Source organism: Nannospalax galili, unplaced genomic scaffold (genome assembly GCF_000622305.1).
Source record: "Nannospalax galili isolate Female #2095 unplaced genomic scaffold, S.galili_v1.0 scaffold416, whole genome shotgun sequence".
NCBI lineage: Eukaryota > Metazoa > Chordata > Mammalia > Rodentia > Spalacidae > Nannospalax > Nannospalax galili.
This window is the reverse complement of record NW_008338125.1, coordinates 239875-259757: the sequence shown is the minus strand read 5'-3', so window position 1 is coordinate 259757 and position 19883 is coordinate 239875. Positions and strand designations below refer to the sequence as shown.

Below are 19883 nucleotides of genomic sequence, written 5' to 3'. Positions count from 1 at the left end.
AAAGAAATCGTGGAGACTGAAGAAATGACTCAGTGGTTAAGAGCACTTGCTTCTCTTTCGGAGGACGGGGTTCACTGCCCAGCACCCAGATGGTTAATTCCATCGCCCTCTTCTGGCCTCTGTGGGTTTCATACACATATGATGCACTTACACTTACACATATATATGGAATAAAAAATTTTTTAAATAAAAATCATGTTAATACATGAAAAGGAAAGGACATGAAATTGGGAGGTGTGAGGGGGGGCTCAGTTTGGGAAGAGTTGGAGGGGAGGATTTGGCATTGTATTCATTGGATTGGTGTGTGAAATATATACTAAGAAAAGAATTCCGTGTATAGGCTTAATATGTAAGTAGACTTAGTTTTTTCTTTTTAAAAAAATTTTTTCCCTATACTCACAAGTGGCCTGGAACATACTATGCAGAACAGGCTAGCCTCAATCCCAGAGCTCCACCTGCCTCCTCAGTGCTGGATTAAAGACACACGCCACCATACTAGGCATTATTTTTTAATTTTTTAAATATTTACTTATTATTTTTATTTTATGTGTATGAGTGTATTGGCTGCATGTATGTGTGTGTACCCATGTCGTGCAATGCCACAGAGATCAGAAGAGGTCTTCGGATTCTCCTGGAACTGGAGTTAAGGATGGTTTGTAGCTGCCATGTGGGTCCTGGGAATCGAACCTGAGTCCTCTACAAGAACAGTCAGTGCTCTTAACCACTGGGCCATCTCTCCAGCCCCCTATTTAATTTTAAAAAATTATGTGTACACCAGGCATGCACCTTTAATCCCAGCACCCAGGAGGCAGAGGCAGGCAGATTTCTGAGTTCAAGACCAGCCTGGTCTACATAGCAAGTTCAGGCCAGCTGTGGCTACAGGGAGACCCTGTCTCAAGACCAAAGAAAAAGAATTCCCTATGTGTACATGTGTGTCTGTGTGTGGTTATGTGCATGAGTTGTTGCAGTGCCTGCTAAATTCGGAACAGGGCATTGAATCCCTTGAAGCTGGAGTTACAGGCTGTTGTGAGCTGCTCAAACATGGGTACCAGAAACTGAACCTGGGTCCTCTGCAGGACCAGAAGTGGCACTTATCCACTGGGCCATCTCTCAAATCCCCCTAGTAATCACTTAAGAAATATCTCAAATTGATAAATATTTACCAATAAGCATCCATGAAACATTAAAAGTAAAAAATATGGGAAGCACCATGGTAGTCTTGGAGGATGGTACATTCCCTGAGTTTCTGTTCTCCTAATCTGTCGAATTTTTGTCATGAACTGTGCAGGGCTCAGAGTTATCCCTCTGTAATGAAAAGTCATCAGGCCATTCTGAGAAGGAAATTTTCCCTTTTTAGAATGGAATCTGCTGTCCTTTTCGACAGTGCCTCAAGAATCTCATTCTGCATATAAAAGAAAATGTAGCCAGAGCTAATCCTGGACTGCTGCATGAAAGATTCTAGAACTGATGTCACCTGTACATCATCGTAGGTTAGCCACATTTGATCTTGAAAGTCATACACACTGCTGATGTAATGACCAACATCTTTGAAGCTCCCAACATGACTGACGACACTGATGAGTCTATAACTGTAAGGATCATCTCCCGTCTTCACATCGTTTCACATTCATCATTGTCATCAGCTACTGTGTTTTTCCCTTCAGTTGTAGTTTGACAACTACCTCTAGATGTACATCTACTATCTCTAGATGTAGCTGTTTTCTTTTATTTCTTAAGTTCTGAATGTTCAGACACTTTTTGAAGACCTATCTCTGCAAGTCCTGGGTATGGGATCACAGGAAGGAAGACGTCTTCTTCATCCATCACTGAGTCAGGGGCGCCAAGTTCTTTTTACTGAGTATTTTGTCTTGTGTTAACCAGTTCCTGTTCCAGATCAGAATCACTCTCTGGGTCTCTCTGATGCTGTGTTTTGCTTGCTCTTTCACAGTGTCTCTGGGAATCTTGTAATGTAGCAGTCATATCTGGTACATTGTCTCCAACAGGTGGGCTGTTGGCCAAGGGAATTGGTAGCCTCGTGTTTCCATTGCAGTGGTCCGATATACTCAGATACTTGAAAATCTCCACTGGCTGTTCATTCTTCACTAGTAACCAATTATGATCAAAACTATAGTGCTTCAGATATACAATGAGGACCCCACTCAACTTGAAGATGAAGATAGAAGTCTTGTTCTTATACTCCACACAGTTCAACTGTTCAATGTCTATGTATGATAATTTTTCAATCAATAAGTATTGTTTTTCAACATCAAGTGCAGGCAGTGTGTTCCCTCTTCATAATATCTAACCACTATGCTTGAAATGTTATTACTCAGCAGAAAAATCCTCATTTTTCCAAATGTGAATGCAACTAGTAGGTTACGTCCCTTTTGTCCTTGCACTGTTTCAATGAATGCTTCTTTCAGCTCAGACATCCCAGTTTTCTCAGTCCAGATTTGGATGGAACTGTATATCTTTAGATGAGTCATTATTTCTTTCAAATAAAACATGGGTAACCTTCAGTGAAATGGGATCACAATAGTGTCAGTTGCTTGTGCCTCTGTCCTTTTCCTCTGTAGTGTCTGCCATCAGACAGCTCTGGTGCTGGCCTTCTGTACTACAGATTCCTGATAGGATGTAGTGTCCTGAGGTGACCCAATAGAAAGCTTCAAGGAGTGGACTTATGTGTATGAGAGAACTCAAGTGAACACACGCTTCCAAATGAGCCAAGGTTCCTCATCAGGAAATGTTAAATCAGTGCTTCAGAAAGTTGCCCAGGGTCCAAATATGGGAACAGTCCTGACCTCCAGTGCCAAGGTTCCTCAGAAGAAAACCTCAAGTTACTGCTTCAGGGAACTGCCCAGGGTCCAGATGCAGGAATATTGACCAAATCTTAAACAGGATTGTAGAAGAGAATTTCCCGAAATTAAGGAACGACATCTACATACAAACACAGGAAGCACATAGAACACCAAATAGGATCAGAAAAGACACTCCCCATGACACATCATAGTAAAATCACTAAATGTACAGACGGGTTTAAAAGTTTATAAGTTTTGATCTATTTTTACAAAGTTTTTCAGATGATTTAATTTTCACTTTATTAATTTTTTCTGTTTATACCTGTGTTTTCTTTTGAGTTTTCTTTTTTTTTTTTTTTCCTTCTTGGTCTTTTTGAGACAGGGTCTCCCTGTAGCCACAGCTGTCCTGGAACTCATTATGTAGACCAGGCTGGCCTTGAAGTTAGAGATCCACCAGCCTCTGCCTCCCAAGTGCTGGAATTAAAGGCGTGCGCCACCATGCCCAGCTTGAGTTCTTTTTTAAAAAAATATTTTGGGGATTTGATTTGCTGTTCTATTCTTCCTTTTACCCTAAAACTTAGATCTTTGTCAGTATTTCTTTCTTTCTAATACATACATTAAACATACAAACTTTTCCTCTAAGAATGATTTTAGCTTCAAACATTTTGACCTGAATTATAAATCATCCCTGTTAGGGTTCCAAATAGCAGCTCCACCCCCTCCCCAACAGGGACCTACAAACTCTGCTGAGAAGCAGCCTGCCTTTCCTCTGACCTCCAAAGATAAGATAAACAGAGTTTCTCTCATCTTAAGAGGGAAAAAGTAAACACTTCCACACCCTAATCCTACCTGCTTCCCCCTCCCTGATTCCACACCCTAAAGCCCCCATATGTAAAGTCCCAGCTCACAACCCGTGGACATCTTTCCTGGACATCTTTCCCTGACTCCCTTCCCCCTTCCCCCTTTCCCCTTCGCCCTTCCCCCTTCTCCCTTCCCTTCCCTTCCCTTCCATCTTTCCCTTCGTGGACATCTTTCCCTTCCTGAAGGAAAGGTGCCCCTGTGCGAAATAAATCTGTGTCCCACTGAGAATTCCATCTGTGCCTCGGTGCCTTCACCCATCCGCTCGTGCCTCCTCCATCTGCGCCGCTCACTCTCGCCCATTCTCTACCTATCAATCCCAAGATGTTTTTTCTTTACTATGTTATTTCTTCTTTGCTGCTCTGAGCTATTTAAAGCTATGTTTAGTTTTCAAACACCTGGAAATGACCAATTATCCTCTACATACTTATTATTTTAATGGTCACCCTAGATATTAAAACATCTTCTATGGGGGCTTGGAGAGATGGCTCAGCAGTTAAGAGCACTGACTGCTCTTGCAGAGGACACAGGTTCAGTTCCCAGCACTTTCATGGCAGCTGACAACTGTCCCCAACTCCAGTTCCAGGAATCAGAGGCCCTCTTCTGGCCGCCTCAGGCACTGATTGCATGCACGTGGTGCACATACATACATATAGTCAAAACACTTATACAGAAATAAAATCAAAATTTTAATGTTCACCAATGAATTTACTTAAAATTAGTATTTTGTCACTTTCCAGACAATAAGAAATTTAACTCTCTTTGCTTTGACAATTCTCAAGTTTTTGTGGTGCTGGTGATTGAACCCATGGCCTTGCACAAGCCAGGCAAACACTGTACCACTGAGCTATTCCACCAGACTCTTATGTTTTAACACGTTATAAACCCTGTAATTTGTAATTTAGACAAGAATATTCACTTGTATTTCTCACATATGTCTCATTGTAACTGACTTTCGTCATGTCATGCTTCTGTCAAGAATCATTTTCCTTTAGCTTAAGAAGTCTGCCAAGCACTTCTTGTAGTGCAGATCCCGTGGATCAGTCCTTCCATTCTTTCCATATTGTTTTCTGTTCTGGAAACAGTTCCTGAAAGCTATAGGTCAGCTGCTCCAGCCGGCTTCAGCTGTGTTCTTCTTGAAAGTCCTTTTCATAGAATAGATCATTCCAGCAGTTTTCACTAGAACGTTGACAATATATTTCTAGTTGTCTGAGTTGTGCAATTTCTGCCAAAAATGAAGTCTTACTTTATATCTTTTAAAATAGTATTTGGGATTATTCCTGGTTTGCTTAGGTGTGCTCTTCCACACTATATTACAGTTGGAGCTCTTCTTCCTCTTCTTCCTCTTCTTCTTCTTCTTCTTCTGTCATTTGAATGTGTGTCTTTCATCAGATTTTGAAAATTATTGACCATTATTAAAAAATCGTTTTGCTAGGCATGTTGGTACATGCCTTTAATTCTATCATTCTGGAGGCAGAGGCAGGTAAATCTGAGTTCAAGGCCAGCCTGGTCTACATAGTGAGTTCCAGGCCAGCTGGGACTACAGGGAGACCCTGTCTAAAAAGACAAAAAATAAACAATAAACAATTGTTTTGTCCCATTCTCTCCTGGATTGTAGCAATAACCTACCTGCCTAGTTTGTTCTGCCCTCGTTTCCTCCACATGCATAGGTTTCTATGGGGTTTATTTTTTTAACCTTTCTCCAAATTTAGTTATTCTGTCTTTTGCCAATTCAAGCCTGCTGTTAGATCCACCAAAAAGTTTCTAACTCTCGAGTCAGTATCCTTTATTTTAGAAAATCTGATTTTTTAAATCATTTCTATCTCTCTAACTACTTGTTTAAAAATTCCCGTTCATATATTTTGTCCACCTTTCCCATTGTCTCCTTTACTCTTATATAACGATCTAAAATTCTCATCTGTACACTCCAGCATCTAGTCAGCTTCCAGTCATTGCCTTTTCTCTTCATGTTATGCCTCCCCTTTCTTTCCACCCGGCAGAGCTTTTTGTTGTTGCGGTAGGAATGGATAGGGCCTGTTATGGACAAATCAGAGGCCAACAACGGAAGTCGGGTGAGGAGAGGAAGTTTAATGAGCAGTCAGACCCCTTGTTCAAGTTTTGGGGGCTTTTATGCTCATGTGGGGAAATGCAAACAAAGGCAAAGAGCACACAGGTGACAAGTAAGTAAAAGGCACCATGATAACTAAGCAAGGTGACATATGGTCTCAAAAGTTACAGGAAAGAGAAAACTTTGGAAAACAGACTTCCATCCTGGGCAACCACAGGGGGCGGGATGGGGAGACTCCTGCTCACCTCCCCATACCTGTCTCTTAAGAACTCTATAATGGGGAAAACGATTAGCTATCACATTGCAAAAACTTTCCACCTCCAAAATAGGCCCAAGAAAGAGGTATCAAGATTGACAAGAGCAAATTGGCAAAAAGACTGGAAAACCCCACCTCACCAGGGCTGCATGTCAGGACAGAGCCCAGTGGTCTCTGCATTCAGAAGGTGCCGTATAAATAACCCATGAAGGGTCACAATGCTGTGGACCTGAGGCTTTTAAATCTCTAACCTGTCCCAGCTCTGTAGCCCACTTCTGCCCTCAGGGGTGCCATTCTCTCCCCTAATAAGCTATTTCTATCACTGTCCATGATTTTCAGGACTGGTTCTTTCTTCCGGGACCCAAGAACCTGGAAATCTTAGTGAGTTCCCTTTGGAGTCAGACCCACACCTCCAGCAGCTGGTGCTGTCAGCCAAGAGGTGAGAGCTTTGCTCTTTCTCCCTTCCCTCTTTCCCCTTCTCCTTTCAGGATCCCCCAGAGCACTTGGAAGTTGTGGGAAAGGTCCCACCAGCAAAGTGATGATCCTTTCTTCCTCTTCTATAAGTTAAGCCTGGGTCCTCTCCCCTGCCCTAAGGGGAGGTTAGCAGACCTTTGTTACTGGAGGTTAGGCTGAGGCAAAGAAGCACACACTGGCCTCAGGAGAGCCTGCAGTTTAAACTGGGAGACAACTGCCTGGGAGGATCTGCCTTTAAACTGTGGAGCTGCTGCTAATTTGGGTTGAGGTCATAAAGAGCCATGGGCCAATCAGAGAAAGCAGCCCGCTGGGTGACCAAATATGTCAGAGGTCACGTGGGCAGCTCAGAGGGTGTGTCCATATGGAGGCAGCCAGGATGGTGCTAACAGATTCACAAGTGGCTGCTGGGGAGCCACCACACTAGTCACTGCCCTGAAGGTCACTGTTCCAAGGCTTCCCTGAGCCCCAGCACTCACCCAGCTGGTCCTGCTCTTCCTTTCTGCAACTTTCCTTCTCTGGATCCTGTTTTTTTCCTCAACTGAGGGATATAAGCATGGACCGATTGCAATAGTTTCCTTCCAGTCATAGGATGATGGTAAAAACTAAATAGTGGCTTAATGAAAAGATATATACATATTGAATGTTTGTAAGTATACATTTATTACTTTAAAATAATTCTTTTCTATATTAAAGCTCACTTTTTTATACTGAACATAAATGCTATAGACAAATGGTAGCAAGAATCAAAGATTTGGGATGCGTTTATAAAAAATCTAAAATTGATCATAAAAAAATGACATTGTTATGGGAAAAAATCAGACCAACAGCCAAGGTCAGGTGAGGAGAGGGAGTTTAATTTCACACTAGCAGGTCTGACACAGGGATCATCATTCCACAAAAGAGTCACCCCTTGTTCAAGTTTTGGGGGTATTTGTACTCATGTGAGGAATGCAAGCAAAATGTACATAGCACACACATGGTTATTAAGTAGGTGGTTTATAGGTTTGTGGTCACAAAGGTCACAGGAATATGGTAGGTTTACGGACGGAAAGGGACTTCTATCCTGAGTAACTGCTGGGTGTGGGGAATCACCTCCCCTGTTTCTCTTGGTCTCAGAGCTTTTCCTGCTCCAAGTTCTTAATTACTATTGCACTGCAAGAGCTTTTAGCAGCCATCTGATGTGTTTGCTATTTCCATTATAGCATGTGTTTTACAAATACAAGTTGGGAAAGGACTATCAGTCTAAACTTTGTGGAGTCTTGACTTCAGGTACGGAAAAGCACCCACAAACGTGTTCCCTTAGCACCTCTCCATTTCATTTTCAAAGCTTGTCTCAGACTCATCCTCCCTCAGTCTTCCTTCTTCCTTGATATCACAGCTACAGCAGCTTGGGACCAACCAGATAGCTTAACAGGTAAAGGCGCTTGCAGCTAAGCCTAAGGAACCAAGTTGGATCCTCGGGACCCACATGGTGCAAGGTTTCTTGACTTGCATATGAGCACACAAAAATAAATGAACTGTAGCAGTTAGAGCAGCTCAAGGGTTGGCATAGGAGAAAGTTCCTCTGTATTTCACGATGGCAGAGTGTGTTCTTCATAAAAACTTCATCCAGCGTTTTTCTAAAGGTCTACATGAGCACCACCCTGTCTGGGTGATATGCTGGCTGCTGGGAGTGAGATAGTGACCAGAAAAGTTTCTGTCTCCAGAGGTTGTGGGGAAGGCTAGAAAGCAAATAGCTATTTTAAATAAAGCTTGATAACCTGGGATGCTAGGAAAACACTTCCTCTAAAGTGATTCTGAACAATGTGAAATTAATATTTGACTCTAGTTATAGTTAATGTTGAAAGTTTTATCCAGAATGCAATTAGATATTCACAATGCCTTTTATGTCTTTTAATCCACATTATCTAGACTTTTAAATAAAAATCTCCTTGAGATATAATATGTGCATTTGATTCTACAAATGAAAAAATGGAAGCCCCAAGGAATTTAAGTACACTGCTAAAATCACAGCAATTCAAGAATTTTAAATACAAACACATTTTTGTTGGCATTTTTGTGTGGCGAGTGTGTGTGTGTGTGTGTGTGGTTGTGTGTGTGTACATGTCTTTGTGTGTAGATAAGCATATGCCAATGTGTGCCTGCATGTAGAGATCAAAGGTTGATGTTGGGTGACTCCTTTAGTTGTTTTCCACATTATTAAGAGTGTCCTCGGCTCTCTCTGAACCCGGGTCTCATTAATTTGGCTAGACCAGCCTACTACCAAGTCCCAGGAATCTGCCTGTGTCCACCTCTGAAGCACTGGGATTAAGATGAGCACAGCCATGCCTGGCTTCTCCCATGGCTGCTAGGGATCCAAACTCATGGCTGCACACTTGTGCAGCAAGCATTTCACTCACTGAGCCATCGCTCCAGCTCCTTGTTGGCATGTTCTGACCAATGCCTAATATGAGACCAAGTATACAAACATAATTACTCATGATCCAACACTGAACTTCAGGTGACCTTGAATACTGAGTAGTCAGATTAGGCAGATGCCTGGAGGAAAATGCCTGGAGTTCCTTGACTGGGTAGGGGCCCAGCAGCTGTCTGGAGAGTCTCAGTGAGGCTCAGTGATTAGCCACACATAAAGTTAAATTTTTATTCTCCCCTGGCTTTGCAAAATGCATAAAAGCTGACTAGAGAACACCTCCAGCAATCCTGTGGATGAGTTGTGATTTTATGTCAGTCCTTAATTATGAAACTCACCTAGCCTTGTTACCCAGGTAGCACAGCTATGAACCCTGGACATTTTTCCTAACCTCTTAAGCATCCCATGGCCTTACACAGAAGGAAGCACCATAGGAAGGAGAGGGGCAGAAAATGAAGCAGAGTCGGGGGCGTGGCAGGATGGGGGACACCCCTGAATCCCTCACCACACTGCTCCCTCCCCAGTCCTGCACACCCATTACAATCATTTCAACTGCCATATGCTGAGCAATTACATACAAGGCCCTTTCTTGGTATTTACATCATCTCATCTAACCCTCACCACCCTATGGAGGGTTCTGATTTGGTGCTTATCTCATAAGAAAGGAACATGGGGCCTGGCTGCAGTCTTGAAGCATGGGGGACCCGGGACCCTGGACCCAGCCTCAACGCAGAGCACAGACTGTGTATGTTCCCTTCTCCAATCAGCCTGGTCCTGGTCGCTGGGTGTTAATGGACTAACCCGCCTGAGCTCCCGACTCGTCCCGGGGTCCACCCAGGGAGCAGGGGCGCCACGCCAGGCCTCCCTGCCAACGGGATGCCCAGCATGCAGCTGCTGCCCAAGGAGAGCGCCCTCTTCAAACGTGTCTGAAATGTTATGAACAGAAGCAGTACAAAAATGGCCTCAAGTTTTACAAGGTGATTCTTTCAAATCCTAAGTTTGCTGAACATGGAGATGAGATACCAGCTTCTTCAGCTGTGCCCAACACAGCATGCTTCCTGGGTTGGGCATGCCATAGGGTACCATCTTCGTAAAGATTATGATACGGCGCTAAAGCTATTAGGAGAATTTAGACAGACTCAGCAAGTTCCTCCCAACAAAGTAAGTTATGAACATAGTGAACTGACACAATCAGAATCAAGTGATGAGAGAGGCGGATTTATTCCAGGAATCTTTGAATCATATAGAAACATACAAGAAACGGATATGTGATAAACTTTGGTGGAAGAAATTAAGGGGGAATTGCTGAAATTGGAAAGATTAAAAGAAGCCAGGGAAGTATTTAAAAACTTGATTGATTAGAATGCAGAAAATTGGTGTTAGGCTTGGGAAAAGCTTTGCAACTTCGCTCTTTAGAAGAGAGACTTCAGGTTTATGAAGAAATTAGTGAGCAGCACCCCAGAGCAATTTCACCTAGAAGATTACCTTTGAATCTTGTTCCAGGTTTCGATAATCCAGGAACTTGTTACTAATCACGAAGTTTCTCTTAAAATGAATGACTGTTTTAGGCCCTCTGAGAATGGGGAAAAGGACCTCCAACGACTCCGCTCTGGGTTCGGTATTTCCTGGAGCAGCACTTTGATCAACTGGAAAACAGTCTCTGGTTTTGGATTATATTAATGCCGCCGTTGCCAGTACTCCAACTCTAATTGTTCTGTATGAAAGCAAACATTTACAAGGTATGGGTAATCTCAAAGACGCTGTGAAATGGATGGATGAACCACAGTCTTTGGACACAGCTGAGAGATTCATTAATTCCAAATGCGCAAAATACATGCTTCGAACAAATACGATAAAAGCAGAGGCAATAAATGTGTTCCAAATTTGCAAGGGAAGGAACATCTGCCATGGAAAATCTCAATGAAATGCAGTGTACGTGGTTTCAGACAGAAGGCATTTTGGCTTATCAGCCGCTAGGGAGATGCGGAGATGCCTTGAAAAAATGCCACGAAGTAGAATGGCGCTCTCCTTCCACAGGGACCACAGCAGGAACAGAGCCACCCCCTAGGCAGTCCTCAGCAGCCCTCAGTGGTGGGGGCGCTCGGCACCGCTCTTCCCCTGCTCTTCCCCTGCTGACGCGGTAAAGCCACAGGCCTCATGGTAGTCCGCATTTTGAGATAACCGAAGATCAATTTGACTTCCATACACGAGAAAGATTATCCTTCGGGCTTACGCTGACCTTTTGAAATTACAAGATATTCTCAGAAGACATACCTCTTATTTCAAGGCTGCTACATCAGCAATTGAAATATACTTGAAATTACATAACCCTTTAACCAATGAAAGCAAACTGCAAGAAATCAATGCAGAAAATCTGTTTACCAAAGACTTGAAGAAAATGCTTAGCAAGCAAAGAAGAGCTCAGAAAAACCCCAAGTGAGAAAAGAGAAAACCTGCAAAAGAGGACCGTCCACTGAAAAATCAAAAGAATAAAAGAGATGATGAAGTCAGTGATTTTAAGGAAGAACTGACACCTGAAAAAGGAGAAAGGGTAGAAAATCTATTAGAAGAAGCCATCAGGTTCCTCACACCACTGAAGAACCTTGCTGCTGATAACATTTACACCCCTTTGTTAGCATTTGAAATATACTTTATTTTTTTTAAAGATATTTATTATTTTTATTTTAGGTGTATGCATGTATTGCCTACATGTAGGTAAGCAGACCCATGTCATGCAATGCCCGCTGAGGACAGAAGAAGCTGTTGGAACCCCCAGAACTGGAGTTACAGGCAGTTCTTAGCCACCATGTGGGTGCTAGGTTTCAAACCTGGGTCTTCTCCAAGAACAGTGTTCTTAACCACTGAGCCATCTCTCCAGCCCCACATACTTTAGAAAAGGAAAGTTTGTTAATGTTGCAGTCTGCTAAATGAGCCTTGCTATCGACAGTAATGACCCATGGTTGCATGAATACTTAGATTATCTAAATCTGTATCTAGTAGTAATCTTCCAGACATTATGAGCAAAGTTCTATTTCAAGAAATGCAGAAAGGAGAGGGTGGTTTGGACCTCCATCAGGGTAGCTGGTCAGAGCTCAGCAGACCCCCAGAGAGTGTGGGGTTCTGACCTCCCTCTAGCTTCCAAGTACCAGAGGGCCGGAGAACCTGGGACAGCATGACAGCCCCCAGATCCTGCCTCCATGTGGTGGTGAACTTCCCCTAATTACAAAATACCATCTGCCCCCCCCCAACTCGGATTTCGTGAGGCCCCTCCCAAGGCCCCAGGGTAAATCTGGTTTTGGTAGGCTAAGGCTGGGATCTCAGCAGACCAGAGAGTTCTGGACTCCCTCTGGTCTCCCTCTGGGATAGGGTTTACAACCTACAGGACTACCTGAGAGACCCTGGATCCTGCCTCCACATGGTGAAGGAAGCTTGAGTGTACTTGACTGGAACCTGAATTGGGCTTCTGTGGGTACCCCTGAATAGATGATCTGAAGACATCAGTTCCCTCCAAAATCAACCTGAACAAACCTGAACCCTGTACCAACCAGCTTTACATAACCAATAAAGAAAGGACCTAGGCACCCGGATAATACAAACAGAAGCATACTTCAACTTAATTCTCATATCAGAATCATAAACAAAAGAATTCACATGCCAAAACCACAACAAAAGAATAAAGTGGAAAGCCAAAACACTATGTCCCCAGCAAAGCCCACCAATCCTATAGAAGAGTTCTAAAGGAGAACCCCCTAGAGACAAACCAGGACACTAAATTTAAAAAAACAATCATAAACATGATCAAGGAATTCAACCAATTTAAAGAACACACAAACAAATCAAGAGCTAGAAGAAGACAGGGTAAACTTCTGAATGAATTCACAAAATAGATAGAAACATTGAAGAAAACTCAGGCAGAAATGAAGTGTAAAACTCAATAAGTCAACATGAAACAGGGGAAAGCCTCACCACTAGAATGAATGAAATGGAAAACAGAATATCAACACTGGAGGATAAAGTTGAAAAACTGGACCACTCAAGCAGAGTATGGAAATTTTTTTTAAAAAGGGATGGAATATGCAAGAGATGTGGGACACAAGGAAAAGACCAAATCTATGGATCACAGGAATAGAGGAAGGAGAAGAATTTCAGGTTAATGGTGTTGACCAGATCTTAAACAGGACTGTAGAAGAGAACTTCCTGAAATTAAGGAAAGACATCCCCAAACAAATACAGGAAGCACATAGAACACCAAATAGACAGGATCAGAAAAGAAACTCCCCATGACATATAGTAAAAACACTAAATGTACAGAACAAACAATACCGAAAGCTGCAAAAGAAAAGTAAGTCACATACAAAGGAAAGCCCATCAGAATTACAGCTGACTTATCAATGCAAACTATGAAAGCCAGAAGAGCCTGGACCAAAGTATTCCCAGTTCTAAATGACAATGATGCCAGGCAAGAATACTATACCCAGCAAAAATATTATACTTGAGGGGGAAAGAAAAATCTTCCATGACATGAATAGCCTGAAAGCATATATGTCCACAAAACCAGCTCTTCAAAGAAAACTTGAAGCAATACAGAGAACAGAGAGAAAAACAATTATAACCCAGGGGCAACAAAAGAAAAGAAAGATAATCCAGGAAACACAAAATTACACAGAGAACACAAGCAGCAATCAAAATGACCACAACCAATACACACCTTTCAAAAATAACCTTAAATATCAATGGACTGAACTCCCCTGTCAAAAGATGCAGGCTAAGTGAAGGGATTGCAAAACAAAATTCATCTCTTTGTTGTCTGCAAGAAACCCATTTCACCTTCAAGGACAGGCACTACCTTAAGGTAAAAGGATGGAAAAGAACATTCCAAGAAAATGGCACTAAGAAACAAGCAGGGGTTGCAATTCTAATATCTGACAAAATAAACTTCAAAGTAAAACTAATCAGAAGACATAAGGAGGGTCACTTCATTCTGATCAAAAGAACACTTAACCAAGAAGATATTATAATCCTTATCATATATGCACTGAATTCTGGTGCACCTAGATTCATAAAAACAACACTACAGGACTTTAAGACACAGATTAGCCCCAACTCAGTAATACTAGGGGACTTCGATACATCACTGTCTCCATTACACAGGCCAACTGGACAAAGAATAAACAAATGTCTGAATTAAATGATACCATATATCAAATGGACCTAACAGACATCTTTCGATTATTCCACCCAAACGCCAAAGAATACACTTTTTACTTAGTACCCCATGGAACTTTTTCAAAAATTGACCACATACTGGGCCAAAAAAAAAAACCCCTCAAGAAATACAAAAATATTGAAACAATTCCATCCATTCTATTGGACCACAAAGCAATAAGGCTCAAAGTCAATACGGGACAAAGCCCTAGTCACTACACGTACTCGTGGTGATTGAACAACACACTCCTAAACAATGAGTGGGTCAAAGGAGAAATTAAGAAAGAAATAAAAGAATTCCTGGAATTCAACGAAAAGGACAATACAATACAACACAACCTCTGGGACACATTAAAAGCAGTCCTAGGAGGGAAGTTTATAGCTCTAAGTACCTACATTCAAAAATTGGAAAGAGCCCAAATAAACAACCTAACACTGCAACTCAAGGCACTCGAACGCCAAGAACAAATGAAACCCAATCCCAGCAGAGAAGAAATAACAAAAAAATCAGACCAGAAATTAATGAAATAGAAACAAAGAAAAAAATACAAAGAATCAATGAATCTAAGAGCTGGTTCTTTGAAAAGCTAAACAAGATAGACAGACCCTTAGCCCAGTTAATCAAAAGAAAGAAAGAGCAAATCCAAATCAATAAAATCAGATGAAAGGGGAAGCATCACAAAAGACACCCAAAAGATCCAAACCATTATAAAGGAATATTTTAAAAACCTATACGTTACTAAATCTGAATGTCTAAAAGAAATGGATGGATATCTGAAATCACAGGAAACACCAAAGTTAAATCAAGAAGACATCAACAGTTTAAACAGACCCATAACATATAAGGAAGTTGAAACAGTAATACAAAGCCTCCCAACTAAAAAAGCCCAGGCCCAGATGGATTTACACCAGATTTCTACCAGACATTTCAAGAAGACCTCCAACACTGCTTATTCAAAGCAATAGAAACAGAGAGAGAACTCCCAAATTCCTTCTGTGAAGCCAGCATCACTCTAATACCAAACCAGGTAAAGACACAACCAAAAAAAAGAAAACTATAGACCCATATCCTTAATGAACATAGATGCAAAAATTCTCAACAAAATACTTACAAACTGCATACAGACACACATCAGAAAGATCATCCACCATGATCAAGTAGGCTTTATCCCAGAGATGCAGGGATGGATCAATATATGCAAGTCAATATACATTGTTACTCATATAAATGGACTCAAAGACAAGAACCACATTGTCATCTCAATAGAGGCAGAAAGGCTCTTGACAAAATTCAGCATGCATTTATGTTCAAAGTTCTAGAGGGAACTGGACTGGAGGGAACATAACTCAACATAATTAAAACTATACACAACAAACCCCCAGCCAATATCATTCTAAACGGAGAAAACCTGGAAGCATTCCCATTAAAATCAGGAACCAGACAAGGATGTCCACTGTCTCCACTCCTTTTCAACACTATGCTTGAAACTCTTGCTAAAGCAATAAGACAGGAGAAGGAAATTAAAGGACTACTAATTGGAAAAGAAGAGGTCAAAGTATCACTTTTTGCAGATGATATGATACTATACCTCTGAGATCCTAAAATTTCCACCTGAAAACTCCTAGAAGTGATCAACACTTTCAATATAGTAGCAGGTTATAAAATCAATCTACAAAAAATTAGTAGCCTTTCTATATACCAATAAAAAGCAATTGGAGAAAAAATACAGGAAAATGCTCCCATTCACAATTGCTGCAAAAAATATATCCTGGAATAAATCTGACAAAAGCACCAAAGACCTCTACAATGAAAATTTTAAATCATTAAAGAGATTGAGGAAGACACCAGGAGATGGAAGGACCTCCCATGTTCACGGATTGGAATAATATTGTTAAAATGACCATCCTACCAAAAGCAATATGTAGATCCAATGCAATCCCAATCAAAATCCCTGTGACATACTTCACAGAATTAGAAAAATGCATCCTTAAATTCATATGGAAGCACAAAAGACCCCTGATAGCCAAAGCAACCCTGAGCACAAAGAGCAATGGTGGGGGGATTACTAGTCCAGATTTCAAAGTATACTACAGAGCCATAGTCATAAAAACAGCATGGTACTGGCACAAAAATAGACACATAGATCAATGGAACATCATTGAAGATCCAAAACTGAATACATGCAATTTCAGCCACCTGATATTTGACAAAGGTGCCAAGAACACACAATGGAGGAAAGAGCATCTTCAACAAATGGTACTGGCAAAACTGGATCTCCACCTGTACAAGAGTGAAACTAGATCCTTACCTTTCACCTTGCAGAAAAGTCAACTCCAAATGGATCAAAGACCTTAATGTGAAACTGGAAACCCTGAAACTATTAGAAAAATATGTTGGCAGTAACTTACAGGATATAGGTGTAGGAAAGGATTTTCTAAATCAGACAAAAGTTTCTCAGGAATCAAGGTCAACAATCAATAAGTAGAACCTCATTAAATTAAAAAGCTTCTGCACAGCAAAAGAAACAATCAAAAAAGTGAACAGAAACCCACAGAATGGGAAAAAAATCTTCATCAGTGATACATCTAACAGAGGTTTAACATCCAGAATATATAAAGAACTCAAAAAACAAAGAAGCAAGAAACCAAATGACCCAATTAAAAGATGGGCTAAAGATCTGAAAAGAGTTTTCAGAGGAAGAAATAAAGATGGCTAAGAAGCATCTCAAAATGTGTTTGACATTGTTAAAAATTAGGGAAGTGCAAATTAAAACCACCCTAAGGTATCACCTTACCCCAATCAGACTGTGTAGGATCAAGAGAACAAATTATACCAAATACTGGAGAGGATGTGGAGAAAGAGGAATGCTCATTCACTGCTGGTGGGATTGCAAACTCATGCAGCCTCTATGGAAAACAGTGTGGAGAACTTTTGAAAAACGAAAAATGAACCTACCATATGACCTTGTTATACCACTCCTTGGCATATACCCAAAGGACTCATTGTACTGTAGAGACACTTGTACAACCATATTTGTTGCTGCTCTTTTCGCAATAGCTGAGACATGGAAGCAACCTAAGTGGTCCCTCAAATGACCAGTAGTTAACAAAAATGTGACATATTTACACAATGGAGTTCTATTCAGCAGTAAAGAAAGATGAAATAATGAAATTTGCAGGTAAATGGATAGATCTAGAAAATGTTATACTAAGTGAAATAAAACAAAAACATCAACGATGTATGTTCTCCCTCATATGTGGATCCTAGCACCAAATCCTTTTTAAATTCCAGGTCCTTTTAATAAGATGATGCTATACAGCAATCCCTTCTACATGAAATAACTAACATCATCACGACTTCAGCTGAGCCTGATCACTAAACATCGTCACAATTGGGCTTGTTGACAGTTGTGCTCATTCATTAAAGGAGGGCAAAGCATGGTCATTGGACCCTCACCGGAGTATACAGTCACTCTTCCCAGCCAATTGTATGTAATTTGACCCTAATCACACATGGCCTCCTGGATTTGGGGAGGGCTAAGTATACAATCTGGGGAAGGCTAGGAAGAGAAGGTTTAATGTTGAATACTCTTGCCTTTACTTCTCTTTCACATCCCCTATTCACCAGTCAAGGACTTTCTTTTCTCCTTACAGATAAGAGTTATGCAATTTGGGAATCTTTTAGATAGACCCATTGAAGGGGTACCCCAATTGCCCCACCCTACATCCCTGTTCAGCATGGAAGTAGCCAGAGCGGTTGGCGTCCCTATTCCCAATTGGCAATTTGGGTAACCCCTTCAGAGGATGGTGTGATATGAATAGGAGGCAGAAATTGGCTAGGCAGTTAGGGTAAAAAGACCCCAAAGAAAAGTATCCAGTTTCTTGGCTAAAAGTCAAAATGTCCTTGGGCCTGTTGGCAACATACTCTTTTCCAAGGCCAAAAATGTCAAAAGTATTTGGGAGCTTGTATTTAATACTTAAGATTTTAGGCTTACCTCTTCAGAGGGGGGAATGTTGGAGGGAAGGGAGTGGGCATGGATTTGATCAAAACACCTTATATGCACGTATGAAATTCTCAATAAAGTTTTTGTAAAAATTTTAACAAAAAGAAATGCTGGAAATATTTGTCAACAAGGCTTTGCACAGATTTAATGAGGATTTTCTCAAACAACGTTTCCTCTCTTCAGCATCTACTTTCAGGTGCTAAAATAATGTGTTTTCTGGACAAGTCAAGGCAAGAGAAAGCAGTTGCTATAGCTACTAGGTTGGATGAAGCAATAAAAGATAAAAATGTGAAGATTTTAATAAAGGTTTCTGAGGCAGTACTCGATGGCAGCTTTGGGAGCTGTAGTTCCCACTATGAAGACTACAGGAAGGCCAGTCATAACCTGCTTCCATTTGCATCTGCCTTCCTCCTGGCTGTGAACAGAACCCTCAGTTCTGCTGGCACTGACCCACACAGCTGACTCTAATGTCATGGCACATGAAATTTGAATTCTTGTGGGAAGTCGGCTCCTACAGACTCAAAGCTGAATTCATGTCAGGGTTTCTTTTCCAGGGTGCATTTTAATATTGGTATGAAACAAAATATTTGATTGCAAGTTTTGAATGGAGTGATGCATAAACTTATTTTATTCTGCCTGGCTCTGTCAATTTACATAGATCTGTTAAAAATTACTTGTTTACACTTGTACAGCCTTAAACTCTTCAGTAATCAGCACTGTTGCTTCTTTATTATACTCAAGAGCATTTCTGATGAAGTTGTAAACAGGGCTCCTGTGCTGTATTTGTTTTGTTATTTTGTTTTGTTTTGTTTTGTTTTGTTTTGTTGAGACAGGGTCTCCCTAGAGCCCCAACTGGCTTGGAATTCACTATGTAGAACAGGCTAGTTCTAGGTGGATCTAGAGATCCACCTGCCTCTGCCTCCTGCATGCTAGGATTAAAGGCATGTGCCACAATGTCCAGCTGTGTTATTTTCTTTAGATCCTAGTTTCAGTATCTCTTAATCCCTTGTTTTATTTGGCATGTTTATTTGCTTGCTTATTGTATTTTAAAGTGTTAACTGTATGTTAAGAAATATCCATATTTTTTTATCCTAGCAGACAGACTGAGAGGGTAGGTTCCAACCTCCATCCATGTAGTAGCTCTGATATGAGCAGACTGCCAGAAAGTGCCTAGTTCTGTCATCCCTCTGGCATAGAAGCTGAGGGAGGAGACTGCCTGAGATTACCTGGATCCTGCCTCCACATGGTGGTGAGCATCCCCTAATTGTGCCATACCCATTACCCTACCTAGGATTTTGTGAGGCCCTTCCCAAGGCCCCAGGGAAGACCTGGCTTTGGTAGGCTAAGGCTTAGAGCCTGAGAGGGTGAGATCCGACCTCCATCAGTGTAGTGGCTGTGATCTCAGCAGAGCATCAAAGAGTGCCGAATTCTGGCCTTTCTCTGGCACAGAGGCTGAGAACACAGTAGACCAACTGAGAGTCCCCAAATTGGCCCATCCCCTTAGGGAATTTCCCAAATTTTCTCTGAGTTCCTGCTAATAGGGGTCCAAACCTTAGAAGGAAGCCTGTGTGTACCTGACTAGAAACTGTGGGTACTCCTGGATAGCTGATCTGAAGCTATCAGTTCCCTCCAAAATAAAATCCGAGAGAACCTGAAACCCATACCAACCAGCTTTACATAATCAATAAAGAAAGGACCTAGGCACCCTAATAATACAAACAGAAGCATACTTCAAGTTAATTCTCATATCAGAATCATAAACAAAAGAAATTCACATGCCAAAATCACAACGAAAGAATGAAATGGAAAG

The 19883-nt window shown here is 41.3% G+C and overlaps 1 pseudogene; it reads left to right on the top strand.

Moving 5' to 3' along the window:
* Positions 1-9872: 9872 nt before the first annotated feature.
* Positions 9873-18563, top strand: LOC103734082 (annotated as a pseudogene).
* The last annotated feature ends 1320 nt before the right edge of the window (positions 18564-19883 follow it).